This window comes from Micrasema longulum, unplaced genomic scaffold (assembly GCF_059751315.1).
Source record: "Micrasema longulum isolate JH-2025_06_02 unplaced genomic scaffold, ASM5975131v1 h1tg001078l, whole genome shotgun sequence".
Classification (NCBI taxonomy): Eukaryota; Metazoa; Arthropoda; class Insecta; order Trichoptera; family Brachycentridae; genus Micrasema; species Micrasema longulum.
The window spans coordinates 48800-62740 of NW_028278266.1; the positions used below are offsets into that span (position 1 = coordinate 48800).

Here is a 13941-nt window from a genome sequence, read left to right on the forward strand (position 1 = left end):
ATTTTTATTGAATCAATTTAAATATACAACATTGGATGATTGGATAGGCGTGAATTAAAGTTATTTGAAATACTTGCACGATGTAGTCCATTTTACTGAACAGTGCTATCTACTATATATAACCGAAAATTCGGTTGGCGTTTTGTCGCGAAAGAAGGCTTAGAGAGAACGACATTTGGTCGATGCGTCCGCCATAGATGAAAGATGGGTGGCAACCACAGACTACAGATATATTTAGACAGGAAACTATGGTACTATATCTAAGTACTTTTGGCGTCGATCGCAGCGCTTTCTAGTGTGGCATACAAGAAGCTTGACGATGGCGCGAAAATTCAAATCACTGCGTTGCATTATATATTGATATTTATTGTACAATATCAATACAAAATTGCTTAATTAAATACAAGTATTAGCACGCAATTTAATCTTTCTGTCTTGTATTTAAAAAAAACAATTTTATATTGATATTGCACAATAAATTTATTATGGAATAGGAATACATAAATAAAAAATTTTAAAAACATTTTTAATAGTTTTATTTTACTGTTAAAATAAATCGCTCGATTCTATTATATACGTCAGAAAGAATCGAGAAAGAAAACTGACACTTGTAAAATAATATTATATACATGTGTGGTTAGTATATTGGATTATCAAAAATTACAATTGAGTATTATTTAAAAATTGTGCAGCATTGTGATCAGCATTGGATCCCTGCTATTCCTGGATGAAAAATATTTTCTTCGTGCAGATTAAGAGCCATGGCATCAACAATCACCATTCTGAAACAAAAGAATATTATTAATGGTGGATAATTTATTTTATTTCACATTGACATTTCTAGGCTGCTGCTTAGGAATAAAACAAGAAGGAAGCACTTATAAGCTTATTAAGTAATGAAATGAAGTGCTTATATGGCAGGTAAGAAGAAAAGGGTATGCATGTATCTACTTTATTGTCTGCGCTTCTTATTCTTAAGTCTTTTATTATAAGACTTTCTAGCTTGTAATTTGAGAGGATCAACAATGCAAGACTCTAATTTTTTTCGCCCAGTTAATAGAAAGTTCATTTGTTTACACCAAGAAAAAATATATAATCGTAATACTAAGTTAACAATAAAATCAAAAAGATGGCCTCTATGTGCTGGAAGATAAACATGCTGGATTTAATTTAGATAGTACTATTTCCTTCAAACTCGACATAACATGAAACTTATGGCAAATAATCGGTAAATTATTTTTGCAGTGATTGACAATGGTATTAAAAACTTTATAGATTTTGATTGTTGGGTGGATTAAAGTATTTGGACCACATGCCCTAGAAGTTATTAAACTATGCCCCGGTAACTGTATTTTAGATTTAAGATCCAGTCTACATTCACAACAAGATCCAAATTTAGATAGAGCCCGTTTTGCCACATAACCAGCTATATATTTACAAACCGCAACATATTGACTACTTTTCTGTCTTGAAGAACTTGTTGGTAAGGAGTGACTTCGATGTCCGATGTTAAAAAAAGTTTTAATGAATCTAAAATTTCACCGTCATCATTTTCACAATTTGCTCCAATGGAGCGAGTATGAGATAAGTTTGATATGAGAAGCGACTTAAAAGCATCTATAAAATTTGAACTAGAGGGGTTAATGTTACGTGCACCCTGACTTCTTGCCATGCCAAAAAAGTTTTCAATGGGGTCTTGGTTAAGGTTACGTGGAAGCACAAAAGTAAATTTATAACATGTAAGTAATTTATTACTCAAATATGATATTGCTTCCAGAGTTGTAATCCAGTTACGCACTGTAGGTGGTATTGATATTTTTTGGTTTTAGGAATCTACAAATTTTACTGATTTTAAGATGGAAATAGCTTCCTGCCAAAATTTCCAGTAGGGAGATGTTAATCTGACTCCACAACGGTATTTACAAATAATACTATCAGCATTGAGAGAACTGCCATTTAAACTGTCGATAAGTTTATTTATAAATAAGACAAGATCAGCAGTCTGCGATGCCCCATCGTCAATATCATCCACAGTATCTGCCAAAGATTTCATGGTAGTTCCTACTGTCCTGCTGAACACCAACCTTGACCTTCATTTTTCTAAGTTTATCAGGGAAAATATGACAATCTGTTAATTTGTGCATTTGGAAAAAGTCTTCCCCTCTTGCTTGATCGTATGTGTATGATTGTACAATATGGGACCACTTTGCTATTTTTGATACAGAATTTTGAATAAAATGTACATCTTTTACTAGCATATTATTTCTAAATCCCTTCAAAAGATGTGGCACATCAAACATTTGTACGATTTCATGGCCTTCAATTTCAAACCCGTGAACTTTATATTCAGTACCACCCCGAAGGTACAATTCACAGGTTTCCTGTTTCAGGATATTTATTTTATTTACAGCAGAGTTGTGCAGTGACATATACATAAGCCAACAGAGTTTGTATTCCACCCTCTGTGGAAAACGTAGCCAGTGTAGTTCCTGAAGTAGTGGAGTGATATGACTGAACTTAGAGATTCCGAAAATAAGTCTCGCTGCGGTATTCAATACAGATTGTAGGCGAGTCATTTTGTTCATTGGTAGACCTGCATAGATACCATTACAATAATCGCCTCTAGACACTACAAACGCATTTTTTAATTGACGGGCGGCATCAAACCTTTATTGATGTCGGTGAGTTTCATCTAGATAAATTATTTCACCTCCTAGGTAATGTTTAAAAACACTTTAATTTTTTTATGCAAGTTTTTTAATCAACAATATTTTAAGAGTATGTCCAAATGTTTGTAGGGAGTTATTTAGATTGAAACTTAAAGATAACTGGTAAATGTACTAAGAAGTTATGTTATTTCTTGGTAGTTGTAATAATATAATAAAAAATAAAAAAAGTTTTTGTGCAACTGTCTCACAAATTGATATTTCTTCCAAGAAAAATATTCCGTTTCACTAATAGCTAGTTCACGCATAATGGATTGAGCGAGATAGACAACAGTTGCCGAAATTACAAACAGCTGTGGTAAATTACATATTTTTTACATTTATATATGTATATATTTAATCTTACTTTGTTACTCTAACAAACAATTTAACTCTGCAAAGCGTCCTTTTTATTGTGAATAAATTTACAAAATATATCATTCAAAATGATAACGGATAGTGAAAGTGATATAGAAATAATAGTACCTCACCGAGAAACTTGGAGACTTAGCAGCTCAACCTATTCCGAAAGTGAATTAGACAATAACGATCAACTTCTAAGTGATGTGATGATAGTTTATATGACTCTTAAGGAAGAAATCGAAGAAACTTTTTCTGAAGTATTCTTGGATCAATATCGAGCTGATATACCTCATTTACCACAATTACGTTTTGTTTGTAGAATAGTTTGTAGAATAGAGTTTGTATAATAATAATTACGTTTTTTTTGTAGAGTAATAATTAATACCTAATGAACAGCTAAAACATTTTAATTTCCCATTACTGTGGGTACCCATTATAATAAATTAACAAATTATTTTTTTAATATTCAAACATCCTAATTGACAAACATTAGGTTCCATGGTAAATTATTTTTATGTTTTATGGCTCTTTACTTATTTGTTTATATTCTTAATTAAGGGGTTTTCCGGTGATATTGGGACCTCACTAGATAGGAGTTATTATATTAAAGTTAAAATATTCAATTAGTTATTCAACGAAGTACATCAATATTTTCGTAATCACTGGGTCGGGTATAATAGCGGGGAAAGCACAGAATACAATTATTTTCCTCAAATATCATATAAGTGATTGAAAAATCTAAATATTAACATTGACTACTGGACTACATTACTCTGCTGGAGTGCACTCAGACCAGAAATACGCAGTGGGCCTGATATGTCATCAGCGTTGATATCTAAAAACATTATTAATTAGTAATATGTGACAATGTGTCAATGAGTCGGACAAGTAACTGTATGTATACATTTTAAGTTCTTCGAAAATACAAACAGCTTTAATATGCCGATTTGCTGGAGAAAATTATGGGTCAGAAATTTGTTTCAACTGAGAGGGTCACTTTCATGGTCATGTCATACGATATAAATGTGCTATAAACTTTTTAATAATTAAAAAAGGAATGGCCCACGCTCAGACGCTGTAGTCTTTGTCGATCACAAAAACGGCATTTGTAAATTTGCAGAAAACACCCACAAAACTAGAAAAATCTTATGGTACTATAAAAATCATTTAAACTTGTCAAATACATAATAAGATTCTTGTTTGTAATATTTAAAAAAACTTATGTATTCATTGTTATCATTTGTTAGTCAAAAACATTCCAACTGTTGTGTAGATTTTATAATTCACCCTTTTCACAAAATGGCTATTATCTCAGTTTCACTTTTCTATGGCTGGCTGCTTTCTGTATAACTACGTTCAAATATCATCACTTTTGACTTAGTTTGGTTCATCGCCAATTGGCTCTCCAGGCATACATCATACATTCTAGAGACTATTTGTTGCAAATCCTCGTTGCTGCTTGCTAACAGAACTGCATCATCAACATACAACAAGCAGCTGACTGAAAAATTATCAGTTTTTGCTCCAATACCCATACATTCTATCTCTTTCATACAGTTGTCCATGTATAGATTAAACAACCATAGTGACATTACACATCCCTGTTTCATGCCTTTTGAGATCGCAAACCAAGATGTAAATCTCCCATTAACTCTTACACACGCTGAACTCTCCTGAATTTATATGTATTTTTTCTTATTTTTTTCTTTTTAACAAAGAAACAAAGATGTTTCTCTTTCTCTTATATATAAATATGTATGTCTGTAAATTTTTATTACAAAAATAAAAAAATATTACTACAAACCAGAAATAGGTTGGATGAAAGTCGTACCACTGCAACTGGCAACGCCTTCCGGGAGTGCACAGGGGAGTTCTTCAGTAACAGCTACGCCGACTGTAATTCACAATAAAAATAAAATGAACATCATACCAGATAACATAATGCAAGAATTTCAGGAAAAACCTTGAAAGATCGAGTAAGGCTTGAACGAATAGAAAAGAATAAGCTGAGATGGTTAGGACGTGTAGAAAGCATTAACGATAATATAATAACTGAGATAGAACATAAGTCTGAAAGAAGGGGTGTAAGGAAATGTGAAAATTATAGAAATACATACCCGAACTCTGTTCACCAAGTAAATAATGAAAACTATTTTCTTTGGATGGTGACTTGTTAAACCCTGTAAAAAAAATACAAATTACCAACACCACATTGTAAAAGCACATCCTTACAATTGTATACACACCATGCCACCCTAGTAATTGTTTGTAAATAATGACCAAATAAAAATGTCGGAAGTTGCAGGAAAAGGCACTACGCCAACTTTGTACATACATTATAACCCGATTAATCAACTGTAAAAACAATATAAACTCCGATTGAGACAAAAAATATGGAACGATATAGCAAAACTGTAAGACAAATCACAAACACCACATTCCAAAAGCAGACTTGCAATTGTATAGACACAAGACAGATAAATAAGGTGCAATTACAGTGGAAAGCTAACCTAAGTCGTACATATATTTTTCTTGCAGAAATACTAATAACTTTAATTGTAAAATGGGTCCAGATTAATAAAAGTATGCTTTCCCTATGAGTTATAAATTTGCAGGGCAGGCAAACGGGACGAATAAACGTGCAACATGAGACAAATTCTTGAAATAATTATGTATGAAATATCATGTAATTTACCTGGCAATCCAATGGTAGGCACAGAGCACAATAAAAGCTGGATGTCATTGTATTGGCTAAAGTTGAATGCGTTGAAGTGTTTAATGCATACAAAACAACGTCGATTAATCTTGTCATCGGATAAATTCATAAATTTGGGACTTTGAACACGATTGATCCGTTCTTTAAATAAATGTGGATATCGTTTCGGAAAACGATGTAGTTTTTTCGTAGAATTACGATTCGGTACGCAACAACTCGGTATTTCGAAGGAAAAGTGCAAAAACACAGAGAGCAGTGTGACAGCGATTTCGAATGGAAACGGATAAATTGGCGGTTCGTCTAGAAGAACGCCGGCCGGCACGGCGTGGCTGGGCACACGCCGCCGACAGTTGCGCCACAAACTGTATTGATTTACTAGCAAGTGGCTTGTGCGGCATCGGAAGAATGACTAGAAAGTCTTGTATTGGCTGAAAACTGCCTGGTGGCAACTATTTTCTGTGACGAGTACCAAACGTAACCCTTGTGTTGTTGTTGGGAATCTGTTGAAAAAATCTAAAAAAAATAAACATATTGCAACAGAGATGAGAACATTTTAGAGATAGGAATATGTAAGTCGAGGCATTAACAGGGCAGACGAATCTCTTCCCCATCAATAAAGCTTTAAAACTCTAATATTTAAAATTGAACATTTATGATTGTTTAAATACAGGAGGAATGGTGATTGTTACAAAATGTGTAGAGGCCACTTAAACTAGTTAATGGCAGGTTATAAACTAAATTGTTGTTCATATTTGTTGTAATATGTAATAGGGGTGGGGGGGGGGGTATAACTTGAAATGAGGCAGTGCGCTATGGACGACAATAATGAAATATTACTAATAAAGTAATTAAACGACCATTTAAAAACTACGGGCCTTCCATCTCTAGGGGGGGTTAAACCCAGTGATTGCTTAATACGGTTTTTATCATTTCCTGTCCGCTCCAAAGCTCTAAGTCATTAATTTTATTATTAAAAAAGCACTCTTTAAGTTGTTTTTTTTATATTATCTTCACAACTGTTTCTCCTACAAAGTTTTACTCTAACGATAGATAAAAGAACATAAAATGGGACTGGAGAATGCGTTTTTCCATCGCGCAATAAGCTACATAATTATTTATGCCTTATTTTCCGCGCTCACAAAGGCCCGAGCGATTGTCAGAGGTTGCTTATTAAAGTCAATTCGCCCTGAGCAGTAAGCAAAGCTCAAAACACCCCATTGGTGTTATATATTATCCACCCCTCTAACAAACAGTCTACAGTGAGGAAATACTGCCAATAAACATAATCTCGCCATAATACGCGTACATCCCTACAGCGCGGTAATGGAATAATTCGCATTAGCACCAAAATAAATCAATAATCAGAAATAGCATTTTTAACTGCTAAATTTTATAATTGTGAACTTGGTAGATTTAATTCAATGTATTTCCTGTCATTGAAAATGAGAAACATTTATTTTTCTTCGCTTTTAAAGGCTATTATAAAATATTGTGGTACCTCAGAAGTAGGTACCGGTAACTGTCAAGAAATTAGAGCAATAGACAACAGACACGACAGGTGGGCAACCCAGAGGAACAGTGACGTAGGTAAACATATAAAGGCACCGACGCCGACGCGCTGATCGCTCCCTCTCTTCTCCACCTCTGCAGCTCGCCACTTACAACCGAGAACCAAAATCTTCACACTTTGAGATTATTGCCAACCGCGTAGTAAAAATATAAAAATATAAATTCTAACATCAGTGTTCATTTGCATATATTCGATAACGAATCTCGTTCATATTAATTGGTTACGCCACATGTGCACATATTGATGTTTATTATATATCTAGCACATTTGCCGGGATGGGGGGTTCGGATTTGTTTACTACCTACGGGACCCTGGTTAAGATGTTGCATTTTTCCTACCGTGGGTACCTATATTGTTCCGGCGCCAGAACAACCGACCGTGTGCACATGTGATTCTCATATTGTCATCGCGATTGCAAAAAAGATATTTTTGCCATCAATAATATTAAATCGAGTATTAATTCTACGGTGTGTATAATCGTCAAGTGCCCCTTCTTCCTGACAGCAAGGTTGGATCGGATCCTGACTGCCACGAAAGAAGTAACAGCAATAGAGGTGCCAAAACCCAGAATAACGTAGGAATTGCAATCATTGTATTTAGGGTTCTGAGGTAAGGTGAACAGAGGATATTTCATTTAATCTTTAATTTTAATTATTTTACGTTATTTTTTATGCATAACCAAAAGACGTGATACTTTTTAAACAAATGTAACTAAAAACGAAAATTCAACATGTACAGTATGTCAATAAAGAGTAGAAAACAAGGGAGGGCGCCACTGTTGTTTAAATGGCAATACTAAAAATAGAACACATGCTGCAAATGTAAAGCTGTGTATCCTACAATTTCGTAAAATATTAATAACACAAAAATATTTTTTCAATGCAATATAGATAGGTACCCACTGATCTCAAAATTAAATGAAATACAATAAATAACATACAAACATAACTTAATAGTAAAATACTTTTATTATCGAAACATACAGTAAAGATAGAATTGTTAATGTTTTTTAACACAAGTTGGTAGAAAAAAATAAATAACATGTAACTTTAAATATAATATAAGGTGGTTTCATGTAGACGGTGACATTCCTCGTGTTTTAAAGATTTGTATAGAATACAAACGGACAGACCGACGGAAACTCTTCTTTATAATATATATATATAGATAAAAAACATATTTAAATCTCACTGAGAATCAGATTCAGAATCTAAAAACTCAGCACCCAAAAATGGATCTTCTTCTATAAAACTGAGTTCAGCTTCAGCTTCCGTGTCGCAGGTGTCGCTGTCACCGTTTTTTACTTGAATTATCAAGTCATCAATATTTTCATACAAGGTGTTTCCATCCTCATAATACTTTTTTTCAATTTTTTCTACATGTTGGCAACAATTTCTCCAGTTTTCGGAGCTTATGTCATGAAATGCATTTTCAGTCAGTTCTTTTATATTGTTTCCATTTCCTGTGTTTCTTTGAGTAACTTTTCGTTTTGCCAAAGCCCATATTAATTCTATGGGATTCAAGTCACAGTGATAAGGTGGAAGCCTTACCACGGTGTGACCATGTTCTCCTGGTAATTCATCTATTTCATATATGGGCTCTGGCTTGTGTTGTCTAACCAATATTAACAATGAAGGTTTCCTTAATGACGGATCAAAGGGGATGTTATTTTCTAACAGCCAATATTTGATATCATTAATTTTTGTTGCCGATGTTGGTGCTTTGTAAACAATTGTGGAATGATAAGGTGCGTTATCCATAACAATAATAGATGGTTCTGATAAATTTGGAATAAGTCTTTCCACCACTCATTTTCTGAAATTATGCCCATTCATTTCAGAGTGATAGTCTTCCTTTGTGTTATTTCCAATGAAAATCAAGAGCGCATTAGGCACGAAACCTTTTTCGCTTCCAGCGTGCACTATAATCCATCTTTTACCTTTTGAAATTTCATTCCGCACTCCACTTACATTCACCGATTACCAACATTTTTTCAGTTTATATGAAGAATGTATATGACTTTCATCTAAATAAACAATATATTTTCTTAGCTCTTTCGGCAACATTCTACTATCCATAATAACTTTTAAATACGCTTCTCTCTTCGTTGCAACATTTGTTTTTTCTATAAGAATTTCACGGTTTGTCTTGCATTTTTTATATACAAAACCAATCGACATTAAGGTTTTTCTTAAATATTCGTGACTACCATCAAACTCCATGTCTTCTTTTAATACAGCTAACAAACTTCTCTACGTGGGAACTTCCTTTCGAACTGTATAAAAAAATGTACCTTCCGACGAATAGCACTGATGTAAAAATTATCTAAAGCTTTCGGAGGGCGACCCTTTCTTATTTTGCCTGGAGTTTGGAATTTACCCCATTTGTTTCACTCTCCTTGACAATTCGCCTGATGGTACTTTCTGATTTACCTGCAAAAAGATTTATAGAAAAAATATAACCATGAGAGCCAACAATATTGTATATATATGTAAATAAAATAAAATAATAAAACATGTTTGAAACATTGAAATAAAATGCATTCAAATTGTTACTCGTATTATTCAAATAAAACTGAAAATATTTTCACTAAAAATATTTTTTTTATATATCGTTTACAGTATTCTGCATTTACAGTGTCATTATGCTTAAAGAGAACTGTCAAAACAGCATGTAAATATAATCTCAAATAAAAAGTAATTTTAAGTGTTTTCAAGCAACAGTGCTCAATATATCATTTCAAAGTGTTACAGAATTAAAAATAAATGGCAAAAACTTCAATACATACCAGTCATCTTGGAAGTTCGCCCATAAACGTCCGTTATATCCATTGAGATTTTTTCGGCTTTACATTCTTCCAAACAACGTCAAAAACGTTAAAAATTACCTCCCTAGTGCCACTTTTTATTGTTTTATTCATGTTGATAATAGTTTTTATAATTAGTGAAATTTTTAAAATACATAAAGCCAATTTAAATATCAATATCACATGAAAACTCGTACGTCGACGCTAAACAAAACGTGTTTGATACTTTTGACAATTATTGTTGGTGTTGCCAGTGTACAAATTTCGTAGTTCCACTTTTAATATTTTCAACTCTAAATTGACAAGCTGTATTTATGTACTCTTCAATAATAATTTTGCATTTAATGTAGACTCATGTGACATCATAGCCACACATGGGTTAATCGTCATTGTAATTCCCTTATCTGCATATAATGGTACCCCATATCTAGAGGCGGCGTATCTAGATATTTAAAAATAATTTTTTATTGTTAACCTTACAGGTTTGAACCCGAAACCTCACGTGTGATAGGCGAACGCATTCTTTAAACACGAGACGGACCACATAAGAATTATGGATAGATTAACACGGATTTACAAACACAGGCAGAATGATGAATGTTACAGAAAGTGTGAAATGATCAGTTAAACCAACTAATAACTAAATTAAAATCCAAAACTTTTCTTAAAAAATTTAAGCATGCATACTTATTTTCGCACGTGATGTTTTTTTCAATTCGCATGCTAATGATACTAAACACAAATAGCAATTATTTTCAACACCGAGGAAGCTACAGTAGGTAGGTACCCCCTCAACCCTCCAGCTGAAATTAGCGGCCAATCACAGACGATTGTCACAGGAAACCTAACCTACAATTATCTGACAGTTACGCTGGCGGGAAAACGGTAAGTTTATAGAAGCTCGGTGGAAAAATGCTGAAAATCTCTCACAAATTAAAATCATCGGTACAATAAAATATTTTGACTATTTTCTTAATTTTTTTTAAAACTAGGGCCCGAAATCAATGGGAAGTTAACAGAGTTATCATGAATTCTCTAAAAAGTAAAATAAAATTTCATGTACGACAATTTGTAGGAAAATTTAAAGTATTTTCGTCGGTAACCTGCAACTGCATAGAATTCGAAACAAAATTCATTAAAATATACACGTTTTAGTACGGAAAATGAAATTTTACTTTATAGACAATTGAATATACTGTTAACTTCGACTGTCTATGAAGTAAAATCAAAATTTATGCACGAAAATATGTGTATTTGTATGAAAATTTGAAATATTTTCGCCGGTAAACTGTAATTAAAAACATTTAGAAAAAAAAAGCACGCCTTTTCTTTTTTTCACAAATTTCACTTAAACAATTCGTAAAATGGGTCCTGTGGAGGAAACCTCTTGCTATCGAAATAAAGACAAAAGCTTATAATTATATATTATCTTATATTTATGTTTAAAAAATGATACAGATTCGCTGTGGTTGGTAAACAAACGCAGTGCCCTGTAGCCATTAGGGGCGGAAAGTAATTAAGATGATGATGATGAGTTATACCATATGATAAAAAATAAACGGGAATTTCTAATTTGAAATGCCCGCGTCGCGCCAATCGGTATTTTTTTTGTAGTCACGTTGGCAGCACTGTTTTTGACAATCTGTCAAAGTTTGATGGCGATCGGATGTTCAGTATTGTCAGCGTCTGTTTGACTAAGTCGAAAAAAATCTGTGTGGCGATTTTAATTATGGATACAAAATTGGAACTATGGGCGTGACTCAAATTTTGAGTTGCTTATGAAATTTCGTGAGTCGAATCATTGAAAAATTCAAATCAAGCCTTTGGAAAAATGGGCGTATAAATGGTATAAGAGGTTCAAAGGCGTACGTGAATATTTAGTTGATGATAAACATACTGGACGTCCAACAACGTCAGTTACTGAAGAAAACATTGAATCGGCAAAGCAATTACTATTGAAAAATCGATGTGTACCAATCCAAGAGCTTGCTGTGTTATTGAGCATCTCATATGGATTGGCAGATCATATTTTGACCGATATTTTGGGCATGAAACGCGTCGCTGCCTTCCTCGTCACAAAAACACTGAAGGAATGTAGAAGGACAATTCGTGGATTTTACACCACGATAATACGCCATATCGTATAGCGGTGATTATTTCGGAGTTTTTAGCCAAAAGTTTGACTAATGTCATAAGCCAAGCAACGTATTTTGTATACCAGGCCCCGTCTGACTTTTTCCTTTTCCCAAGACCAAAATTGCAATTAAACACCAAACTTCTGAGTTTTGAGAGTAAGGGCCCGAGAAGAATATGAGTTATAAGGTGGTTTGATTTTATAACTAATATTGAAGTCCGAGAACGGACGCAGAAGCCTTCAATAACAAGCGTCTTGAAGATGCAGCGGTGGACCTGGCTCGAATACGTGCTGTGCATGTTTCAGGAGAACCTAAACCCAAGTTGGATCTTCTTTAAACCTGCGGGCTCACGCCGTTCTGGAAGGCCATCGATGACGATCTTTCGACTTTATTCGGTCGAAATAAGGGGCGCTGGTTTGACGCGGGAGGAGGCCAAAATGATGGCTAGCGATAGGGCCTCCTGGAGGCACTGGTGATGTCTACATGCTCCACTTAGGAGCGGATGTGGAAAAGAAGAAGAAGAAAATTGCAACGAAGAGGAACGCAGTTTGAGACGATTGACACTGTAAAAAGGGAATTCGCTGCAAGAGCTAAAGGCCACACCTTTGCAGGCCAATGAAAAGTGGACAGACAATTGGATTGAGCGTTGCCCTCAATGTACCGTCGCAAATGGCGAGTATTTTAAAGGGGGTATAAAGAAATTTATTTAAAATTTTGCCTTTTTACCAAATTCCCGTTTATTTTTTATCATATGGTATTTCACTCAAAGAACTGTATTATTTATTCCACCCGGACACGAAAAGTCTAGAATTCTACATGACCTTTTTTTGGGGATTTACATCCTGTAAGAACATCTATCAACAGATAATTATTTAACGTATTATAACAGAGATGAAAAACGTTTTGGAGATGTGAATATATAAGTCTAGGCATTTACAGGGCTTATGACCTGTCATTAGCTGGTTTAAATGGCTCCTTTACACACTGTGTAACATTCACAGTTCTGCTAATGTTTGAATATCCATGTCCCTTCGATTCTTCCATCTATTGATATTTGTGAAGTTAAATAGCTGAAACCTTTATTGGTGTGAATGAGACTGAATTATTTCACCGACTTATTTTTTTTTTGCTTCGACCATTTGGTTTCATCGTCAATATTTTGAGTCTACAAGGATTTAGAAAAATTCAAAATAATTATTTGGCCATTTATCACTTTTCTCCTGAATCCGGACCTGTTTACTAGCGTGAAGTTAGCAGAGGTTCTATTTTGAAATTTAAATCGGTCCGCCAATCAGAGTGCGGGAAATTGTCGTGTCACTTTAACGAGCAATCAGTGACGTTTGTTATATTTATCAAAGAAAAGGGGTATTCAAGTTAGCGTTGCCCGTTTTATGTGATATTTTTTTAATCGTTACTATTACTTGACGAGGGAGTTCAGTGCTACAGGAAATTTGGTATTTATTTATTAATTGATAACATACACTGCCTAAGCTAATTACAACAGTTACATGAAGAAACATATGTACATAAAACTGAACAAAAATAACAGGAAACTGTTTAGCAAAGGCAAACGAGGACAATAAAATAATGGTAGACACATAGAATCAAGAATAGTCCAGAAGACGCGTAGAATCATATTTGAATAC

General features: G+C 34.0%; 1 long non-coding RNA gene across 1 annotated transcript; it reads right to left on the reverse strand.

Moving 5' to 3' along the window:
* Window positions 1–519: 519 nt before the first annotated feature.
* Window positions 520–6153, reverse strand: LOC148277168 (uncharacterized). Its single transcript, XR_015823565.1, has 4 exons — window positions 5764–6153; window positions 5186–5248; window positions 4873–4962; window positions 520–782 (listed from the first exon to the last, which is right to left on the reverse strand). It is a non-coding gene; the product is annotated as an uncharacterized LOC148277168 (long non-coding RNA).
* Window positions 6154–13941: the final 7788 nt, after the last annotated feature.